Genomic DNA, 22,436 nt, shown 5'->3' with positions numbered 1-22,436 from the left:
ACTATTTTCTCTCCTTTCTCAAAAACTTCTTCCACTGTGTTGCCCCACACAATGATGTCATCGATGTATTGAAGGGGCTGCGGAGCTTCTCCCTGTTCCAGTACAGTCTGAATCAGTCCATGGTGAATGGTAGGACTGTGTTTCCACCCCTGGGGCAGTCGATTCCAGGTGTACTGGACGCCCCTCCATGTGAAAGCAAACTGTGGCCTGCACTCTGCTGCCAGAGGGATTGAGAAGAATGCATTAGCGATGTCAGTTGTGGCATACTGCTTGGCTGCCTTGGACTCCAGTTCGTATTGAAGTTCTAGCATGTCTGGCACAGCAGCACTCAATGGTGGAGCGACTTCATTCAGGCCACGATAGTCTACTGTTAGCCTCCACTCTCCATTAGATTTCTGCACTGGCCATATGGGACTGTTAAAGGGTGAGTGGGTCTTACTGATGACTCCTTGGCTCTCCAGTTGATGAATGAGCTCACGGATGGGGATCAGAGAGTCTCTGTTGGTGCGATATTGCTGCTGATGCACTGTTGTGGTGGCAATTGACACCTGTTGTTCTTTGACCTTCAGCAACCCCACAACAGAAGGGTCCTTCGAGAGACTGGGCAAGGTTAATTTAACAGCTGTTTAATTTCCTCCAACTCCAAGGCAGCTACACCAAAAGCCCACTTGTACCCTTTTGGGTCTTTGAAATACCCTCTCCTGAGGCAGTCTATGCCAAGGATGCACGGAGCCTCGGGGCCAGTCACTATGGGGTGCTTCTGCCACTCATTCCCGGTTAGGCTCACTTCGGCCTCCAATACAGTTAGCTCTTGGGATCCCCCTGTCACTCCAGCAATGCTGATGGGCTCTGCCCCTATATAGTTTGATGGCATTAAGGTGCACTGTGCGCCGGTGTCCACTAAAGCTTTATACTCCTGTGGGTCGGACGTGCCAGGCCATCGGATCCACACAGTCCAGTAAGCCCGGTTATCCCTTTCCTCCACCTGGCTGGAGGCAGGGCCCCTCTAGTCCTGATCATGGCAGTCACAACTCACTTCCTGTAAATGGGAATCAGGAGTCCCTCTATTACGCTTAGAAATAAAATCAGCAGTTCTACTCCTCTGTCTGGGGACCTGCTCACTGGAAACTGGAGCAGCAGCTTTCCTGGAAGAGCCTCCCTCAGTGACTGTTCTTCCTTGCAGTTCATGTACTCGTGCCTCTAGGGTCGAGGCAGGCTTGCCATCTCACCTCATCATGTCCTCTCCATGGTCATGCAGGTAGAACCATAGGGTGGCCCGTGGTGTGTACCCCCTTCTTTGAGCCAAAGGACGCTTATTCCTAACAGCTGAGACGCTACTCTGTCGAGGTGGGGAGCAGGACAGATCTTCTTTGAGTTGCTGGACCTCTTGGGATAATTTCTCCACAGCAGAGACTAGCGAGGAAGAGATATTTGTTTCGTAATCCCAGAGTCTATCAATCACCTCTGCCACTGTTGGTGTCTCGTCCCCTCTCCAGGACGTCACTGCCAATGAGTTTGCATGCAAAGATGGTGCGCTCCATACAAACTTCCGCCACATGGGTCGTGTGCACTCGGCTTCATCTGGATCTTTGGATGACCGTTGATTGTCCAGGTCACCATAAATCACCTCAAACACAGCTAATTCCCTTAGATACTGGATGCCTTTCTCCATAGTTGTCCATTTTCCTGGGTGATATGTAACTTCTTCTTTAAAGGGATACCGTTCCTTCACCCTGGACAGGAGTCGCCTCCAGAGGCTGAGGGCTTGTGGTTTTTTCCCAATTGCTTTGTCAACACCCCCTTCACCAGAAAGGGATCCCAATTGTTTGGCTTCTTTTCCCTGTAATTCCAGGGTACTGGCCCCATTATCCCAGCATCGGAGTAGCGAGGTGACAGTGCGCACCTGAACGACAGCTGAAATCATTTCACATATCTCGCACTCGCTCAAGGACAGGGATCGGGTGGTCTTGAATACATTTATGACTTCTTCCTCCTCTCCCCGTGACGGCTCTGCTTTTTCATCATCCCATTCTAAATGAGCTGACGTCCGCTTCCAGTGTTTCATCTTGTGTATGGGGGCGACTGATACTGGCATGGGTTGATTCTCTGAGCCAGCTCCAGTACTTGTCGTGGGGGTTTGAGTGGCCGCATTGCCTGACACTTTGCCTTTCAATCCAGAGACCTTCTCTTCCCCCTGGGGGCACTGAATACTGTTGAGCAGGGCTTGGTACGCGTGGGACAGGCCCCAGCATGTTGCAGTTATCTGTGTCTCTCTGGAGTTCCCAGCGTAACAACATACTTTCTCCAAATATTCTACTAGTTTTTCAGGATTCTGCACTTGTTCAGGGGTGAAACTCCAAAACACTGTGGGTGCCCACTGCCCTAGGTATTTGCCCATGCTATCCCACATGCCCTGCCACTCGTAACTATCGAGCCTTGGGGCAGATTTCTGGGTGATATTCTTAAGTTGCTTAGTCAAAACCAAAACAACGTGCCCAAAAACTAACAATAAGTGCACCTTAACCACCAAGGGATGTTTAAGATACAAAAAGGTTGTTGTAATAGAGGCAGAGACATCATGGAACAAAGTTGCAAAGATACTATTCTATATTATTTCCTCCATATAAAATCTCTCAGAGGAGGAGGAGGTATAATTGCTAATTGCCTCAAAAAGATGGTATCCAAAGTACAGTAACGGTTTCAGCAAAACCCCCAAATACCAGATAAAGCTGAAAACGAGTGTTTGTATAACGAATCTCGTAGGCAAAACATTACTAATCACAGCAGAACACAGCAGACTAAACAAAGCAACACCAATCTTTAACACCAACTGCAAAAATGACAATGTGGCACTGTGACCAGCAGAAGTTATCATCTCCAAACTTTGAGCCCCATCATTGGGCACCAAAAAGACTGTCGTGGTTTAGCTCAACCCCACACAGTCGCTCGCTCACTCCCCCACCGGTAGATGGGGGAGAGAATCAGAAGGGTAACGCTCGTAGGTTGAGATAAGAACAGTTTAATAATTAAAATTGAAAGAAACAACAACAGAAATGCAATGTAAAGGAGAACAACGGGAGGTGCAAAGCCCCGGGGAGGGGGGAAGGGAGGGGAGAGGGGAACGAACCACCAAAACAAACTGCACGTGGTGCAGCCGCTCACTGCCCGCCGACCCGCTGCTGATCCCCTCCCGAGCAGCAAACTGCCCCCCCTCAATGTACTGGTCCCTTCACCAACTTCATGGCCCTTCTCTGGACACTCTCCACTAGCTTTATACCCTTCACGTCCTGCAGCACCCAACACTGCCTGCAGCACTCGGGGTGAGGCCGCCCCAGCGCGGAGCAGAGCGGGACAATCCCCTCCCTTGCCCGGCTGCGATGCAGGGCTCGATGCCCCCCAGAGCACAGTGGGCCCTCTTGGCTGACAGGGCACGCTGGTGGCTCATGTTCAACTTGCCATTGACCAGAACCCCCAGGTCCCTCTCTGCAGAGCTGCTCTCCAGCCCCTCGTTCCCCAGCCTGTCTGCACAACCAGGGCTGCCCTGCCCCAGGTACAAAACCTGGCACTTGCCCTTGTTAAACTTCATACGGTTGGAGATTGCCCAGCTCTCCTGTCTGTCCAGGTCCCTCTGCAGGGCCTCTCTGCCCTCGAGAGTGCCAACAGCTCCTCCCAGTTTTGTGTCATCAGCAAACCTAGCTAATATTCCTTCCAGTCCTGCATCCAAGTCATTTATGAAGAGATTAGAGGACTGGCCCCAAGACAGACCCCTGCAGAACCCTGCTAGTGGCTGGTCCCTGCTCAGTGTAACCCCGTTTACTAGGACCCTCTAGCTCCGACCCATCAGCCAATGGCTCACACACTGTGTTACGTGTTTACCCAGCGGTACGCTGGACATTTTGTCTAGGAGGATACTGTGAGAGGCACTATCGAAAGCTTTACTGAAATCCAAAAAAGATCACATCGACTGGCTTTCCCTGGTCAACCAGGTGGGTAACCTTGTCATAGAAAGAAATCAAACTTCCCCCTCGTGAACCCATGCTGGCTGGGGCTAATGACTATGTTGTTTTTCAGTTGTTTTTCAGTAACTCCCAGAATAATCTTTTCCATAATTTTGCCAGACACAGAAGTGAGACTGACAGGCCTGTAGTTACCGGAGCCATCCCTGTTGCCCTCCTTGAAGACTGGTACAACATTTGCCAGCTTTCAGTCAACAGGCACCTCTCCAGATTCCCAAGAGCACTGAAAAATCATTGAGAGAGGTCTCATAATGACATCAGCCAGCTCTTTAAGTACCCTTGGATGAATCCCATCAGGCCCCATCGACTTATAGGGATCCAGCTGGAGCAGCAAGTCCCACACAAGCTGAGGCTTGACTGGGAGTTTGTCATTCCCACAATCATGGTTCTCTAGCCCAGGGCTCGGGGATCCTGGATCCCACCATCTGTGTTGATGACCAAGGCAAAGAAAGCATTAAACATCTCTGCTTTGTCTATGTTCTTGTTCATCAGGTGACCATGCTCATCCAGTAATGCACCAATGTTATTTCTGGCATACCTTTTGTCATTAACATATTTTAAAAAGCCCTTTTTATTGTCCATCACAATCCTTGAAGTCCAAAAAGCAGCCTTAAAAACAGAATGTGGTATATAACACATTAGCTGCCTCAGTAAATCCCTGTAGAGTGCAGAGTCTTTAGTCTGAGCTTCAGAGAATTTCTCCACTGTTTGAGACTCAAAATATTGAACCTCCCACTGGAGTGAAACACTTGAACATTCAATATTCAGCTGCCATAGATACTATACTAAAACACTGCTTGGAAGGAAGATGAGAAAGCAGGCCTCCATCCTTAGTACATTAGTCTAAGCACTGCACTCAGATTGCATGAGAAAAACAGAATTTCATTTTACTTCCTGGTACAAAGTGAAGCACATCTCTAGTGCCACTGTGGTTATTTTATTTTTTTTTTTTTTGAGATTTGGTGGGTATATATTGGTTTGTTTACAGTGTGTGTGTATATATATGTGTGTGTGTGTCACATGGCATGGAATGAACCCATGTCATGATCTGTTCTGTTTATGACATTTTCCTCAACCATATATGTTCTAGACACCTTATACTTCTGTTGAACTGGAATCAGAGTCTTCCACTGGGTTTGCAACCATTTATGAAATTTGGCCCAAGGGTTCAAGTCAGTGACATAGTTACATGTCAAATAAAGGGAAGATCTCTTGGCCTTTTAGAATTTTCGTATAAAAGTCAAAGGTTGGAAGATAACAAATAAGAGGTTATTTCTGGAAGCAAGGAGGCACAAAACCTGATTTTTCTACTGGTGTTTGAAAAACACAAAAACCATTTTAACAATGTTATTCTGGGTCAATGTAAACCATGTCCTACACAGAGTTTTTGAGTCTACCCTACCTTGCTGAGAAAAGGTATCATGATTTGGACTGCAGTTTAAGCAGTTCTCTTAAAAGAGACTTGGTAGGTTCAGGAGAAGAAATTCACTCTATGGTTAACAATATAGTTTAACCTTTTGATCTGTCCTTTCACTTCCATGTGCTGGAGGGTCAAATACCAAGTCTGTCTCAGGTAAGATACCTGAGGCTCAATATCTTTTTGAGTAACTCAGAAAGCTCAAATAATCCAGACCCAGAAATGCAAAGAACTGGAGAAAGATAGCTACATCTTAAATGAATCCCAGTAGGACTGTAAAGAGTGCCAGCTCCTCAGTGCACCCCTCATATTTGATAGGTAGGTTCATTACAGGACCCTAATAGCACATCTTTTCTCCTATATTGCCTAGGAGGCTAATAATCCGCTTAAAGACAGTCCTGTACAGAGTTGCCATATGGTTTGCAAAGTTGATGTCAGTGTTAGCAGCAGGATGGTTAGATGTTGAAAACATTGACTATACATTTACTAATTATTTATAGATATGAATTAGACTGGAAAGTCAAAGGTGGTGGGAGAGGTTGCTTAGTGGATCCCTGCAGGAAGAACATTAGAAATTGCATAAGAAAGGTGTGCAGGCTACACTGGGAGTTGTATGAGCTTTTCAGATTCAGTACACTGCAGAGTATTAAGGGAAAATTTTGGGGTCTAATTAACTTGACTTTGGCTTTTTGGTTGTTTTCACTAGGATGAGACGAATCATACCATAAGTATATTTACTTCCGCTTTGAAAAGAAATGAATAGCTCAACTGTAAACAGTTACACCATACAAGTCTAAAGTTAGGTGAAGTGAATATTTTTCCTAGTGACTGAAGGCAATATCCCTTGTCTCAGCAATGCTAACCTTTACAACCTCTTTTCTATTTTCCTCTTATACATGAGGACATTTTCCTTTGAGCAATATCTAGGGGGCAAGCTCAGTTCTGGAAAAATATGTAATAAGGATTCAATATTTCAGTTGTTTTCTTTGCAAGTACTCTGCTGAAGGAGCTGCCAGGTGATAAAGTTGAGGCAGCTGGGACACAGGGGCAAGTTTCTATTACATCTGTTAACTTATTACTCAATTTCAGGCACCTGTGCCAGACAGACTAGCTAGCTAACTGCATGTATTGATCCCAAATAAATACTATTGATTTAAAGAAAGTTTTAGCCTAATTGCTGAGTCAGACTGCATTTAATCCCAAGGACTGGAGAATTTGAAACTCTGACTTTTGAAGATGAGTGGTGGTTTGAGTGAATCTGCACAGACACCCCAGTTCATTGTCTGTCCACAGGCTAGTAGCAACTATTATTATAGCATGCTTTGATCTGAGCTGTGTATGCTGGGAAAAATCAATACATCTCCCCTGGCAAGTAGAGGTACATGTTGGTAAGTTTAAAAGGTGAGTAAACTCACTAAGGTAATGTTTCAGGCAAGGCAATAAAAAAATAGAAAACAGGTGAATTTTTTTTATGCTCCAAGGAGAAGAGGGTAAACTTCAGTTACCTGAGTATTAGTTTCAGTCTGTTCTTTTTAAAAAAGAACATTAGACTATTAACATTAGCCTTTTGGATAGGTAGGCATATGCTTCACATAAGCTCTGTGGAGGGGTCTTGGTGCCCAGTTAAAGGCACCATCCTAGAGATCATATTTATCACATTCAGCTGTGGGAAGTATGGGCAGTCAGCATTCTCTGTCCCTCCTTTGGAGGTTTGTTAGGCCTTTGCCACCTGGTCCTGATCATGCAGTGAGGAGGTACTCTCCCTGTATGACCCACATTTGGAGTTTCATGCATTGCCTGTGTCACACGGTTACCCAATTTTAAATCTCGAGGCCTCACAGTTAGTTTTCAGAGCCCAGCTACATATACCGTAAGGAAAATAATTTTGTAGAGTTGGGCTGGATGGAGGCAAAAGGATATCGAAATGAAAGCAAGGAACTATCCAGCCTGATTTAGAGTTGAACCCCTCAGGCTATTGCTCACTAACTCTGCACTGCAGAGGAACAAAACAATTCCCTTGTACATCCTGTAAACTGGTTTTATATTCTCATAACAAACTACATTTCCAACAATCCAAACATGCTCCTACTGGGAAACATTATCACCTGAAACAAATTTTGTTCCATGCCTGTGAGTCAAACCTTCAAAGCTTTTCATAGGTGACCCTGTAATGGAGTGAAAAAAAAGCTGACAGAGTAAGCAAGAAAGTACTCAACTTCCAGATGAACAATACACAAAAGGCATATAAAAGAGGCAGTAACTAAAGACAAAACTAACAAACACAGAACAACTCACTCCAGCCAAGCATATTTTCAGGCATTGTCTACACTAGACTAATCAGTTGACTATAAAGCCCTTCAAATATTGGTAAGTGCTTTCAAATCCTCACAAAACTGCTATAGTCAACTTTTGAGTGACTATCACTGGTATTTCTCCAGAATTTGTGAGAGTGCACTCCGCTGCTGGGGTAGATAATACACATTCCACTGATTTACCTTCTGCAGTGGCAGAGAGCTACCCTGAACTTCAGAAGGGCAGACTTTGGATTGTTAAGGAGTCTGGTTAAGAGGGTCCCTTGGGAGGCAGCCCTGAAGGGCAAAGGAGTCCAGGAAGGCTGGATGTTATTAAGGAAGGAAGTCTCAAAGGCGCAGAAGCAGGCTGTCCCCGTGTGCCGTAAGTCAAGCAGGCAGGGGAGAAGACTGGCTTGGCTGAATAGGGAGCTTTGGCTGGAACTCAAGAAAAAAAGGAGAGCTTACCACCTTTGGAAGAAGGGGCAGGTGACTCAGGAGGACTACAAGGATGTTGTGAGGTTATGCAGGGAAAAAAGTAGGAAGACGAAACCCCAGCTGGAGCTTAAACTGTCCACCACCATTAAAGATTACAATAAATGTTTTCATAAATACATCAGTGACAAAAGGAGGGCCAGGGAGAATCTCCCTCCTTTCTTGGATGCGGAAGGTAACCTTGCCAGGAAAGATGAGGAGAAGGCTGAGGTACTTAATGCTTTCTTTGCCTCAGTCTTTAATAGTCAGACTGGTCATCCTCGGGGTTGTCAGGCCCCTGTGTTGGGAGACGGAGATAGTATGCAGAATGAAGTCCCAGCTGTTGAAGAGGTGACAGTCACCGACCTGCTCCTTCACCTGGATGTTCACAAGTCCCTGGGGCCAGATGGGATCCGCCTGAGGATACTGAGGGAGCTGGCAGAGGAGCTCGCCAAGCCACTCTCCATCATTTATCAGCAGTCCTGGTCAACAGGGGAGGTCCCAGATGACTGGAAACTAGCGAATGTGACACCCATCTACAAGAAGGGTCCGAAGGAGGATCTGGGGAACTACAGGCCTGTCAGCCTGACCTCGGTGCCGGGAAAGGTCATGGAGCAGATCATCTTGAATGTCATTATGCAGCACCTGCGGGACACCCAGGGGATTGGGCTCAGCCAGCATGGGTTTATGAAAGGGAGGTCCTGCCTCACTAACCTGGTCTCCTTCTATGATAAGGTGACCCGATTAGTGGGTGAGGGGAAGGCTGTGGACGTTGTCTGCCTGGACTTCAGTAAGGCCTTTGACACTGTCTCCCACAGCATCCTCCTGGAGAAGCTGGCTGCTCACGGCTTGGACAAGTGCACTCTGCACTGGGTAAAAACTGGCTGGATGGCCGAGCCGAGAGAGTGGCGGTGAATGGAGTCAAATCCAGTTGGCGGCCAGTCACGAGTGGTGTTCCCCAGGGCTCAGTGTTGGGGCCGGTCCTGTTCAATATCTTCCTTGATGATCTGGATGAGGGGATTGAGTGCCCCATCAGTAAGTTTGCAGATGACACCAAGCTGGGTGGAAGTGTCAATCTGCTGGATGGCAGGAAGGCCCTACAGAGGGACCTGGGCAGGCTGGAATGTTGGGCTGGAGCCAAGGGTATGAGATTCAACAAGGCCAAGAGCCGGGTCCTGCCCTTGGGTCACACCAACCCCAGGCAACGCTCCAGCCCTGGGGCAGAGGGGCTGGGAAGTGCCCAGCGGAGGAGGCCCTGGGGGTGCTGGCTGACAGCCGGCTGGGCATGAGCCAACAGTGCCCAGGTGGCCAAGGAGGCCAACAGCATCCTGGCTTGTATCAGCACTGGTGTGGACAGCAGGAGCAAGGAGGTGATCGTGCCCATGTGCTCGGCACTGGTGAGGCCCCACCTCGAGTACTGTGTGCAGTTTTGGGCCCCTCACCACAGGAAGGACATCGAGGTGCTGGGGCATGTTCAAAGAAGAGCAACGAAGTTGGTGAATGGTCTAGAGAACAAGTCTTATGAGGAGAGGCTGAGGGAGCTGGGGTTGTTTAGCCTGAAGAAGAGGAGGCTCAGGGGAGACCTTCTCGCTCTCTGCAACTCCCTGAAAGGTGGTTGTAGCGAGGCAGGCGTCGGTCTCTTCTCCGTAGTAACAAACGATAGGACGAGAGGAAATGGCCTTAAGCTGTGCCAGGGGAAGTTTAGGTTGCACATTAGAAAAAGCTTCTTCACCAAAAGGGTTGACAGGTGTTGGAACAGGCTGCCCAGGGAAGTGGTTGAAGTCTCCATCCCTGGAGGTGTGTAAAAGAAGGGTAGATGTGGTGCTTGAGGGTATGGTTTAGTGGTGGACTTGTCAGTGATAGGTTGGCGGTTGGACCTGATGATCTTAAGGGTCTTTTCCAACCTTAACAATTCTATGATCTCTCAACCATTCTGTTTGCCTGGCCTGAAACCATCTAACCACAGCCATGGTATCATGTGTTTTACACAATCTACCCTGGGAGTTATTTTCTTTTTTCAGTAAGCAATCTCTGGTACAGAATTGCCTTTTTTTCCTTGTCAGAGACCATCTAGGTCCTTCCAGATGTCCCTTTCTTTATCTCCAAGGGATGAGAAGCTTTGCCAGGTCCTCAAGTATATGGCACCTCAGCTGATCTAAGGAATATTGAATTTATTTTCCTGAATAACTGAGAATCAAAGTCTGAAGTGGGGAAAGATCTGGAGACAAAGCCACAAACTTTTGAAAACTCAGGGAAGTTATAATGGAAAATGTATAATATCAGAGTGAGACCGTCTGACCTCAATCCTTCCCAGAAAATCCGTGGTTGCTTAAAATCACACCACTAGTTCAACAGGCAGAAAGCTTGTGATAACTGAAACACAAGATTGAGAATTTGCATGTATCACGTACACTTATATGGATGCTTTTCTTTTTTTTAACCTTACTTAAGCTTCCTCTGTGCATCCCATATAGAGCTTTGCAGAATCAGCTCTCCAAGAAATGTTGCTGGTTCCACTATTTGTATAAGGTACAGATAGGGACTTGCATCTCTTCCTCACTTTCACAGTTTTACAGAAGTTAGAAAATGGACCAGAATGCAATGATACACTGCTCTGATTCTTCATCCGTGCTTACTTAGATTTTCATAGGTGGGCTGTAACATAAATAGGACTGAAAAGGGCTTTTGAATAGTCATCTGGGACAATGGAAATGTACTAAAAGAAAATAAAAAAATTTACATTTTCTTTATTTAAGTCTCTTAAATGAAGATCTGATTTTATTTTCATAATAATTGAGTGGGGCACAGAGTCATTGCCATGTATATTGTAGAATGGCTGGAAATTGAAAAATATTTTATTCCAGTCTATTTTGTTAACATTGCACAAGTGGACCTTTTGCTGACGTTAACATTGTTAAACTCAGACGTGACTTCAGGGTACTCCCATGCATGCCTGATGGAAGGTATTGCCCCAATATATAATCCTTCCTCTAAGTGCCACTCATGAATCTCTGTAGTACTTCCCATGCAGTTTCTGCAGTGAAAACAGGCCTCAGAGCAATGCAACTGTCACTGTTTCCATGAGTAGAAAGTGGGAACTGCACCTTTTGCTTATTTTCACCACTGTCCTCAACATAATTTAAAAAGCCTTTTTGAGCCTGGGCAGACATTTAGCATTGTAGCTTGAGTTTTCTCAAGAAAGGGGAACAACATGTCATCTCAACAGGAGCTCAAGCCATCTTCCCTACAATCTTGATAGACCAGGCTTGAGCAAGACCAGACAAAAAATGGGGCAGTTTTCCTGTCATTATTCCTAATCTTAGCTTGTTCTGGCAGCCAGGAAGGTGAACAGAAAGTTGTAGATCGTGGGGTTCAGTGGAGCCTGTGCTTCAACCATACGCAGTAGCTAGTGTGTTGTAAATTCATACGCTCATCTAACTTCCCCATGTAGACAAGCTGTGAAAACAAAACCTACTAGGAAAGTATATGTGCATATGGCCACATTGAACTGAGGCCAAACTGGCTGCTTAGCTCTTCAGAAAGCAGAGCACTTACAAAACGTTGAGACAGAGTACATCAAAAACATTTTACATACACAGGCAGTTCCCCAGTTAACACTACGGATGCCTGGGCCTGACAGCAAGAGACACTAAGGAATAGCACAGTGATTAAATCTAAATCCCACCTTTTTTTTTTTTTTTTTTTCATTTGGAGCTTCATAGTGGTGAAAGAGGAACTGACCAGTTTTGATTTTGATCCAGAGCAAGTTTCTGTGATGTTAAAACAGTACTTTTTTGTCCAAGGAATACAGTTATAAGACAGACTCAATTAAAAAAGTATAATTTTATTTGTGCTATGCTTCAGCATCTTTGATGTTGCTCCAATAACGAGTAGTCCACAGAGATGCTGCAGACCCTTTGTATGAGCAATTAATTCACTGTATGCCTAAGACAGGACAGCTGTCATATCTAAAATGCTGTGGCCTTCCCATGTACATTGATTTCAGGCTTCCTGTATAAGAAAAAACTTGTCAAATACGTTTGTGGTCAATGAGAGTTCGGGTCCTTCCCTGGGAAAAAAAGATGTAATGGTTCCCCAGTAAGGGTTTCTAGGAGCACTTGCACCTGCACATTTCAGCATCAAGCAGTTTTCTTAAACCTGAAGTGACCAAATGACTTCCATATCAGTTATTCTTATTGGGAAGGGATGAGTTTCAACTGTACCAAAATCAAAATGATATTTATTGGAAAAAAACCCATATCTTCCAGATACACACTTTCCACCTGTTGCTTTTGTTCAGCAGTTAGTCCCAGGTACCCTCACTAAAAGGAACAGCAATTTCATTCATATACAATGTATACCATTTCCCAGAGTTACAGTGACTCAAAGGAAAATTTTCAGGAATGCAGGAGGAGAAAAAAGTAAGTAACATTTGCCATAAGATCACATGTTGCTGAACGTTTATGTTTCCTCCCTAATGATGACCATGGGTCAGAGTTCTCTGGTGTTCAGACAGAAAATTGGGCCCTTGCAGGGGTCAGACTTGTTTCCCATATTTTAAGAAATCTGTCGTTGGCTTTGCTGTGCAAAATGCAATGTAGTGTCTTGGTTCAGAGCAGTTACTGTAGGAGAACACAAGGACAACCAACCTGTCCTTGCTAAAAGAATAGCTCTTGAAAAATAATATCTCACCTTCTGCTGCTTCACTTTTTTTCTTTACCACCTGTCACTGCCGCTGAAGAATTTCAGCTGAAGAAATTAATAAATCATCACTACTACTGAAATCAGAAAGCTAGATAACACAAATCAGCATTTTTTTATTTTGCTTTGCTTTAGTTTTTTTGGGGTGGTTTTCTTTGTTTGTTTGGGTTTTTTTTGTTCAGGGGAACCAAACCTACCTACACAGCCTGTGAACCTGTCCCAGAGTCTGAGTTGATAAAACAGTATCCATTTTCACCCACACGGTTACGCATGTCTTCTAGCATCTTTGCAAGATGGCTCTTAACCAGCAACAGTTCATTCAGTCTGTCGAAGCATACACTCACACTTCAAATCCTGATCACTGAAACACCTTACTTTGTGTATTACTGCAATCTACTCATATGTCCCAGTTTTCTTAGACCCTATATTTTTATTTATTTACTTTAATGAAGTTAGAAGACACTCATTGCTATGAGCTTTGGATGAGAAGAGTATTGGTCTGTGGATTTTGCTTACGCACATACAATGTCCAAAAGACTTGTGAGAGGCATAAGTGGAGGTGCTGTGCTGCTGTGCACATGAAAAAGGCAGAAAGAGGAGTTATTTCCAAGGCAATAACATGTGGCAGTAAGCAAACCCAATCAAACTTGATATTGCTGCACATGGATATAAAAATTTATAGGACCATTTTTTCCCATTGAAACTGGAAAGAAGTAAAACATAAGTTGTCCCGTGTTCTTTGTTATTCTGGAAAACGTTGGCAGCAGATAAGAGTGACTGAAAGAGTTGAGCAGCTCCCCTGATTACCAAAGTGTTGGTGTTGATAGGGCTTGTAGGCAGAGAAACAAACAATGTCTAGAGATTTAAAAGCTAACAGGTGGAATCCTGGCTCAGCTGAAATTATAGTATGTTTTGTTACTGACTAGAGAGACAGAATTTTCCCCATCCTTCCTATAGCTGACCACTATTTTTCCTTGATGGGCTTGAAACATCCTTCCAAAGGTGACTTGTAAAGGACCAGGCATCCTGGAAACAAGCCTGATGTCAGCCCAGCACTGCCAAGTTACACATGTGAGGATTAAACAGTGTGAGACGGTGAGTAACCACTCAGTTCATTCTTCATGTAATGTGTTCAGCTAATAAGTGCTGTAATTTCCATTATTAAAGTCTTTTCCTTCATCCAGTATTAAATGTAAAAGCTTTGAGACTGTTCTCACACACCCAATTAAAATGAAATTGTCTCTAAAATGAGCTGATGAGCTCAGCTGAGATTACAGTCCTGAGGTGTCATTTGTCCATATCACAGCTCCTCAATTTCATCACAACCGCCATCCTTAGCAGCAGCTCCAGTATCTAACCACAGAGTGATTCATGCCACCTTCACAGAGGTTAGCAGAGCAAGGAGTGGAAGGAGAAAGGGAATAAAGTAGTTTTGAGCCACCAGGATTGCTCCTTCAAACAGGGTTTGTCCTAAGAAAAAATATTGCCATTGACAAACTCATCTAGCCTATGTAATTCAGCATAAATAGATACTAGCTTATAACTCAGAGGAGAAGGATAATTTTGGTTACTAATAATTTTTATCCTTAGACTTGCTCTTTCCCAGCTCTAATTAGGCAGCGTAAATGTGTGCTTACCTAAAGACAGACATGGTGCAGCTGGGACCCCAGGCCCCACAGTGTTTGAGACATTCAGCTGTCGGTATACAACTACATTGCTTGGACAGATGAAAGCTAACCATAAAACTACCAGGAAAGAATCGTTTCACTTCCCATATAATTTCTAAGACACTTTCATCCCATGAAACGTTTTAATATTTCAACTGTTTGTCCAATTCAAGATGAAAACACAAGTGAAAACACTGCAATTCAGGTCCTCCTTCACTCACTGTGTTTGAGAGTCAAATAAACCTCACAGACATTTCTCATAAAGTTAGAGGAATTTAACTTGACTCTGGTGGACTTTCTCCAGACTTCAACTGACATAAATGAAAGCAAGTTTTGGTCCAAGGGCCAGGCCTCTGACTCATCTATCAGCAACTAAATACACTTAATGTGAAAGGACGCAAATCAGTATCAGTGGTGACTGACACTATTTACTTTTGACATGAAAGGTCTCTCACCAGGGATGGCCAAAGCCAGCAAAACAAATCTTGTATTTGCTTTCCAACCTTTAACACTGAAACAATCCTCTTTTTTCACTATTTGGGCAGTGACAGGTCCTTGGCAGCTCCTGTGACCCCTTACTTAACCCTGTGATGTAGTAAGAACTCCTCCAGTGTGCCTAGTATTAAATGTTTCTCAGAGCTCACAAATTGCCTCATCTTTCCCTAAGTTTATTGTGTCCTTTGCTCCAAACTTCTTCGTAGCAAACTGTGCTGGTTTCAGCTAGAGCAGAGTTAATTTTCTACATAGTAGCTAGTGTGGGGCTATGCTTTGGATCTGTGCTGGAAACAGTGTTGACAATTCATAGATGTTTTCATTACTGCTGAGCAGTGCTTACACAGTCACGGCTTTTTCTGCTCCTCACCCCACCCCACCAGTGAGTGGGCTGGGGGCGGACAAGAAGTTAGGAACAGACACAGCTGGGAAAGCTGACCCCAGCTGACCCCAGGGGTGTCCCACACCACATGACGTCATGCTCAGCAATAAAACTAGGGTATAGGTGGACCATGGGGCTGTTGCTCAGGGGCTGGCTGGGCATTGGCTGGTTGGTGGTGAACAATTGTTCTCATTTACATCACTTGTCTTTCTTGGGTCTTTTATCTCTCTTTGTTATTTTCCTTTATTATTATTATTATTATTATTATTATTATTATTATTATTACAACAATATTTTATTTTATTTCAATTATTGAACTGTTCTTATCTCAACCCATGATTTTTCTCACTTTTACCCTTCCAATTCTCTTCTCCCCCATGCCGCTGGTGTGGGGCGTGAGCGAGCAGCTGTGTGGTGCTTAGGTGCCGGCTGGGGTTAAACCATGACACAAAGTAAGGCCATGCCTCAGGAGCCACGCTCCTGCATTTCTTCGTGTCCTCTGTCATTCTGGAAATGAGGTGCCTCTCCCGCCCCCGCTCGCCCCCATGCCAGTAGCTATTGTACTGCAGCTGGATTGTGCTACTTTTTCAGTCCCTGGAGTAAAAAGTCAAATGAAATGCTTTAAATATTTTCTAGGTGGTAGGTTTTGCATTTGAGGACTACAAGGCATCCCTTCAGTGGGTGATGGCCTTTTTGTGCAAAGCTGTGGAAGAATGTTTTTAGGTCACTGGCAACTGCAAGATTCAGAAATTCTAGTCAACATGAAGAAATTTCAAGGACCTTTAATGCCTTGAAGAAACACCTGATATAAAATGAAAATATCCAGTTTTCTAATAGCAGAGCAATTTGTTTAAATTGCTAATGGCTGAGCAGAATATGTGCTGTTACCTGTGTCCGGAAACAGCAAGAGTAAGGGCTACTTCTTTGTGATGAGGGACAAGTTGACAGCAGAATGTAAGCTAGGGCAGGCTGTGCCCTTACTGGCAGGGGAGTCCTGCAGAGTCCCATCATGGCAAGCAGAACTAGGAACCAGTGACAGGGTCTGTCAACAGCCTTCGACAGGGTGAGAGGATGAACCATGTCAAAGGTTCAGAAAATGACTCCCCTCAGGGGCAAACAAGGAGGGGCTGGACCCTTGACTAGAGGCAAGACACACTGTATGTCCGAGGGGTCCATACTGGAGGCAGGCTAACTACAGTGCACATCTGAGGTCTACTGAGGAAGAAAGGTAGGAGACCAAGAGTAAGCAGAGGTCCCCTGGGAGCCCGGTCAGGAAAATTAAGGTCTATTAGTGCCCTCAGGTTCCTTAAAACTTGTAGCAAAAAGTGATCATAAAGCTTCACGATTGATTTTCCTGGTATCTGGGAAGCACAGATCCATTGTTGATGTGTAAACCATCACAATGGTGATGGATTCTTCACAAGAATCACCACATTTGTTCAGCAACTCACCATTCCTAGGTTATTGCACTCAAAGGAATTCAGCATCAGACACCAAGATGCCTATAATTAGGAAGACAATATTTCATTTATGTATTTTTCAGACACACAGAGGGAGCTGACAAAGAATATAGAGTGAAAAAGGAATCTTCCACAGGTCCAAAGTGCCATGTTAGTTATTAGAATTCAATAAAGGTCTTACTTGAAGGATGCTATTAACATATTTACCAGCTTGAGTGAGCCATCATGTTTTAGTGTTTGGAAGAGACAAGAGAATGGTATGAACAACCTAAGGAACCTGGAGCACATAGGGAATTTACAGTAAAGAAGGTCTGAAGCTGTAAATCTGTGGCAGCTATGGAATGATTTGCCCAGGTGACAGATGCCTCAGTGGACATAAATTCATGTAAACCTGTTGACTTGAAATATTCAGGCAGATGCTCAGGTGAAGTAAATAAGCATAGCTGCATTGTAGTCAATACAGCCACTCTAATTTAGATTAGTCTGCCCACAGACTACAGTTACACTGATCAATTTACAACTGAGCATATAGCCCATAAGGTGTTGGCAAAGTAGTCAATCTTTTCAGCAAAGATAGACCGTTGAACTGTATGAAATGGAAGACGTTGTAGAGTTATGTGGAGGAAATCGGCCTGGTCAACAGGCAAAAAGTCACTTGCCACTGAAAGGCAGGAAAAAGAAAAGTCTGGTCAGAAGCATGGAAGAAGTTTCCACAATGTGTCTAAATAGTCTTGTTGACTTCTACAAAGAGTTGTATTAATCTGTTGAAGGCACCAGCTATCTACAGATTTGGCCCTTGGTGTCACCAGTTCTCAAGTTGATCCTTGCAGCTGTGACTTGCTGTCTTAATTTGAGATTTTTGGATTATATAGAGACTCAGTAAGTATTGCTGCTCTGTGCTGTACACTGATCCACTGCTTTCTGAGGAGACACAGGACAGCTCCTGTCATATCCTCTTGAAACAACTAAACATGATTTAAGGAGCAAAGGAAATTAAGCCTGTTGTAGTGAAGTGCAGAATTAGGTTTTGGATTGTAAAATTGGCAGCTAGATTAGAAGAATGGAAAGGAAGCATTTCTACCACAAACCTATCTCTGTCCTTGGTCGCACCTGTCAGACCCTGACCATGCCAATCCCATAAACTCCAAAATTGACCCTTCTCCCTGATTACTTCGTAATGCTGATTTTATGGGCTTTTCTGCAAGAATAGAGCTGAGAATCTATGTCCTGAAGCAACGTCCTGTTCCCTGATCTGGCTCATAGTGCAGATTGCTAAAAACCATTGCCGAACTTGCCATGTGTTTGCAGAAGAAAGTTTTATGGACAATGTGGAATCTAGTAACACCTGAGACTTTTCTTCTTTCTTATCTCTTACTTTCAACTTCAGGAAATATTGAACCATTTAATTCAGTAGGGAGGAGAATAATAAACTGTACATTATGAGAGGAACTACTCTTTCAGTGAATGATGAAGAAATCTACACAGTTCCTATACCCGTAGGAAAGCTGTTTTTTCTAAGTGTCTCCAGCCAGAGTTACAGAGCTTCTACATTCACAGCTTGTGGATTATTCTGTAGCTGACCACGCAGCTACTTTTAATACAAATTCTGTGAGCTTTTTGTTCTGAAAGTTTTAAGTTTTTGGGGTTTTGGTTTTTGTTTTTGGTTTGGTTTGGTTTTTAGGCCAGAGACCATAACAGATCTCAAGAAGCCACTTGGTGAACTGATCAGATAAAAGGAATTCATATTTAAGAAACAAACGTGAATGAGGCTTCCATAGTGAAATTTATGAGCCACATGATGGAAAGCACAGTAATTATATTCATTAATAAGCTATGTTTAGTATATCACCCAGGATAAAGAGGGACACAAATGGCAAATGTACTGCAAAATATACTCCAGACAACTTTGTACTAGCAAAACAATGGAGGAGATTAATAGAGACATATTTTTCTCATTTTTATTAATAGGAAAGATGGTAAAAACCCCAGTGGACAAAGCAGCCATCTGATAGAACAGTTAAGACAATAAAAGAAAAGATAATCAGGGGAAAAATTGAGGGAGTACAATCACCTAAATTTGGACTCCTACAAAATTTTGTACTGTAGTTTAAATCAGCTTACATTATTATATTCTTTTAAAGAAATTGAACCAGTGGTGCTACTTATCATGAGCAGATACAAAAGATCCTCATTTGTGGAACAAGAAAATAGTTGGTATATTATTGCAATTGAAAACATAACAGGTAGCAAACAGGATTGGTAACTGTATCTATCTACCCATCTCTGCAAAGAAATCCAAATGAGCTATGTAGCTCATCAGGAACGAAAGGCTCCTGTTTAAGCCAAAACTAGAAATTACTCAGCCAAAAGCACAATACAAAACTACTATAAAATATTTATCAACAGTTCACAGTCAAAATTGAAGGGCACAGGAAATAGAGTTCTTCACTGATAGTCTTGATATCAATGATGTGTAGGGTGGCACAAACCATGACTTGTAAATTATTAGATCAGAGAGAGATGGGAAAGTTTTGAAGCATTTTGGTGGAAACAAATTTTATTCAAAATGACCTGGATATATTAGGAAAATGTTTTGAAAAATCTATAGATTGAAATTCAGTGGAGACAAGTGCAAGGCAGTATATATTGGGAGGCATAATCAGATATACAGTTGTAAGATGGAAATAACAGGCTTGGTAGAATTTCTATAGGACAGTATGAGGAGTTAATTAAGGACCATATGCTGAACACAAGCCAATGATTTTGTGCAGCTATGGAGAAAAACCCTTATATTAAGATACGTATTGAAGAATATAAACTGACTTCCTGCCTTTTTCAACTCTATATTGCCCTTTTCAGATGAAAACTTGAAGACAGAACTGAAAAGGAATATTTTTGAAGGTCTGAACAGGGTCACAGTTCAATAGAAAATATAACTAATTAAATTTCTGATAAGCAAAAACATGGACTTTAACACCAGTTTTGGTAAGAGAAAACAAGTGGGTGAGAACAGGGGCAGTGTACAGGTAGGGACATAAACATCCATGTGATTAGAAGTGAAGTCAAGGAACAGATTTGAGATCTGATCAGGTTAACAAAAGCAGAGTCAAGGCAAAGGAAAGGGGCTATAAATGGTGAATGTTGCTAAGGAACTGAATTTTCATACCTGCATTGTGTTACCTAACTCACATATTCCTGTTTTACATATTACAGCTGATAAATTTCTCATTAACTGATCTCTAAGCTAAAGCCATGAACATCTGAATTGCTTATTATGACCAGAGATGCCTGAGGTTGTTTTATTTGCCTTCCTTCCCACTTCCCACCTTGTTTTCCCTTCCTCTTTGTCTTCCTGGGATTTTTGTGTGGTTTTGTTTGTTTGTTTGTTTGTTTGTTTTTAATAAGATACCTTTGCCTGAGCATTGTTGACACATAAAAAATGCCAGCGTGTGAAGGAAGAAACCATGGGGGAGTCGTATCCTGTAGAGTACTTTCTCTTATTGCCAACTTTTACGTAGGACATAGTGTTGAAATAAAAACGTTACAGCTTTCCTGTCAAAGCTCACACTGGTAACCATAGCCTGTTAAAGAAAGCAAGCAGCCATCAGATAAATATCTAAGGCTTTATGGGCAAAGGGTTGAAAGCAAAAAGACTGCACCTCATGGAGGGTTTTGTTTTTTTGAGTTGGTTGATAGTTTTCCTACACATGAAAGGAGAAACCGACATTCTTGGTTGAAAACAATTTAGAAAGTCAAGACAGTATTTTAAAGCAGTTACCTATACCTAAATTTGTGTCTTGGATTCCAACTAAGAGCTTCAATTTTCACTGTTCAGTGCAACACAACTGATGATAGGGAATAAAAGCATTTGTCAAATGGGTACTATGAGCAATCTTTTGTAAATTTTGTGCATAATACAAGTACGCTTCTGGCTCAACAGGTAGAACCTGTGCTTCTGGCTCATATCTTACGCCTTCTAGTATGTGTGGTAGTTATTTTCTCTACTTACTGTCTCTGAAAAATTATACCACTTATTTAGAGGTAGAGTTTTTTAGCTACCACCATCACACATTAAAAAATATAGATATATAGATCTTCTTTTGTACGGATTTGGGGATTAAAAACTAAATGCATTTATGATATATTCTCAAGGTTCTTTCCACAAATGTAAAACCACCTTGCCTTGCTTTGCTTTTCTAGCCATGCCCATGCCCCTTTCCTTCCTGCAGAACCTTTCATATGATTCCATAGTTCTTGGAGCTCAGAGACACATAGCAGTTGACATCACCAAGCTCTTCCTCGGTGATAATGTAATACATCTGAAAATTCAGTGTGGTTGCGGTGTCATTTGGATCCTCAGTTTGAGATTTCCAAATCAGCGGTCATGAATTCTTTTTTGATCACAGACAAAAATGTTTAGAAAAAAAAGTCTTGATTGTATCTGATATAAGTAATTAATTCAATTGTTGGAGAAGTAAGGATGGGGGTCAGCAGAACTGACTTTGGCCTGTTTTGGAGCCTGGTTGACAAAGTCCCTTGTAAGGCAGTCCTGAGGGCAAAGGAGTCCAGGAAGGCTGGGCTTTCTTCAAGAGGGAAGTCTTAAAGGTGCAGGAGCAGGCTGTCCCCATGTGCCGAAAGGCAAGCTGGTGGGGAGGAAGACCTGCCCAGATGAACAGAGAGCTTTGGCTGGAACTCAGGAAAAAAAAAAGAGTTTATGACCTTTGGAAGAAGGGGCAGGCAAGTCAGGAGGACTACAAGGATGTCATAAGGTTATCCAGGGAGAGAACTAGAAGGGTCAAAGCTCAACTAGAATTTCATCTGGCTACTGACATAAAAGACAATGAAAACTATTTCTATAAATACAGTAACAACAAAAGGAGGGTTAAGAAGAATCTCCATCCTCTATTGCATGTGGGGGGAAACATAGTGACAAAGGATGAAGAAAAGGCTGAGGTACTTAGTGTCTTCTGTGCCTCAGTCTTTAGTAGTCAGACCAGTTGCTGTCTGGGTACCCAGCCCCCTGAGCTTGAAGACAGGGATGGGGAGCAGAACGAAGCCCCCATAATACAAGGGGAAATGGTTAGCCACCTGCCACACCACTTAGACACAAACAAGTTTATGGGCTAGTGGGATCCACCCAAGGGTACTGAGGGAGCTGGCAGAAGTGCTCATCAAGCCATTTTCAATCCTTTATCAGCAGACCTGGCTAACCAGGGAGGTCCTGGTTGACTGGAGGTTAGCAAATGTGACACCCATCTACAAGAAGGGCAGGAAGGAGGATATGGAGAACTACAGGCCTGTTGGTCTGACCTTAGTGCCAGGGAAGGTCATGGAGAAGATCATCCTATGTGCCATCAGGCAGCATGTACAGGACAACCAGGGGACCAGGCCTAGGCAGCATGTCCCATTCAAAATGAGGAGGGGATTAAGTGCACCCTCAGTAAGTTTGCAGACAACACCAAGTTGGACGGGAGTGTCAATCTGCTTGAGGGTAGGAAGGCTCTGCAGAGGGACCTGGACAGGCTGGATGAACGGGCCA

This window comes from Phalacrocorax aristotelis, chromosome Z (assembly GCF_949628215.1).
Source record: "Phalacrocorax aristotelis chromosome Z, bGulAri2.1, whole genome shotgun sequence".
NCBI lineage: Eukaryota > Metazoa > Chordata > Aves > Suliformes > Phalacrocoracidae > Phalacrocorax > Phalacrocorax aristotelis.
The sequence above is the reverse complement of the archived record's forward strand: the minus strand, read 5'-3'. Positions refer to the sequence as shown.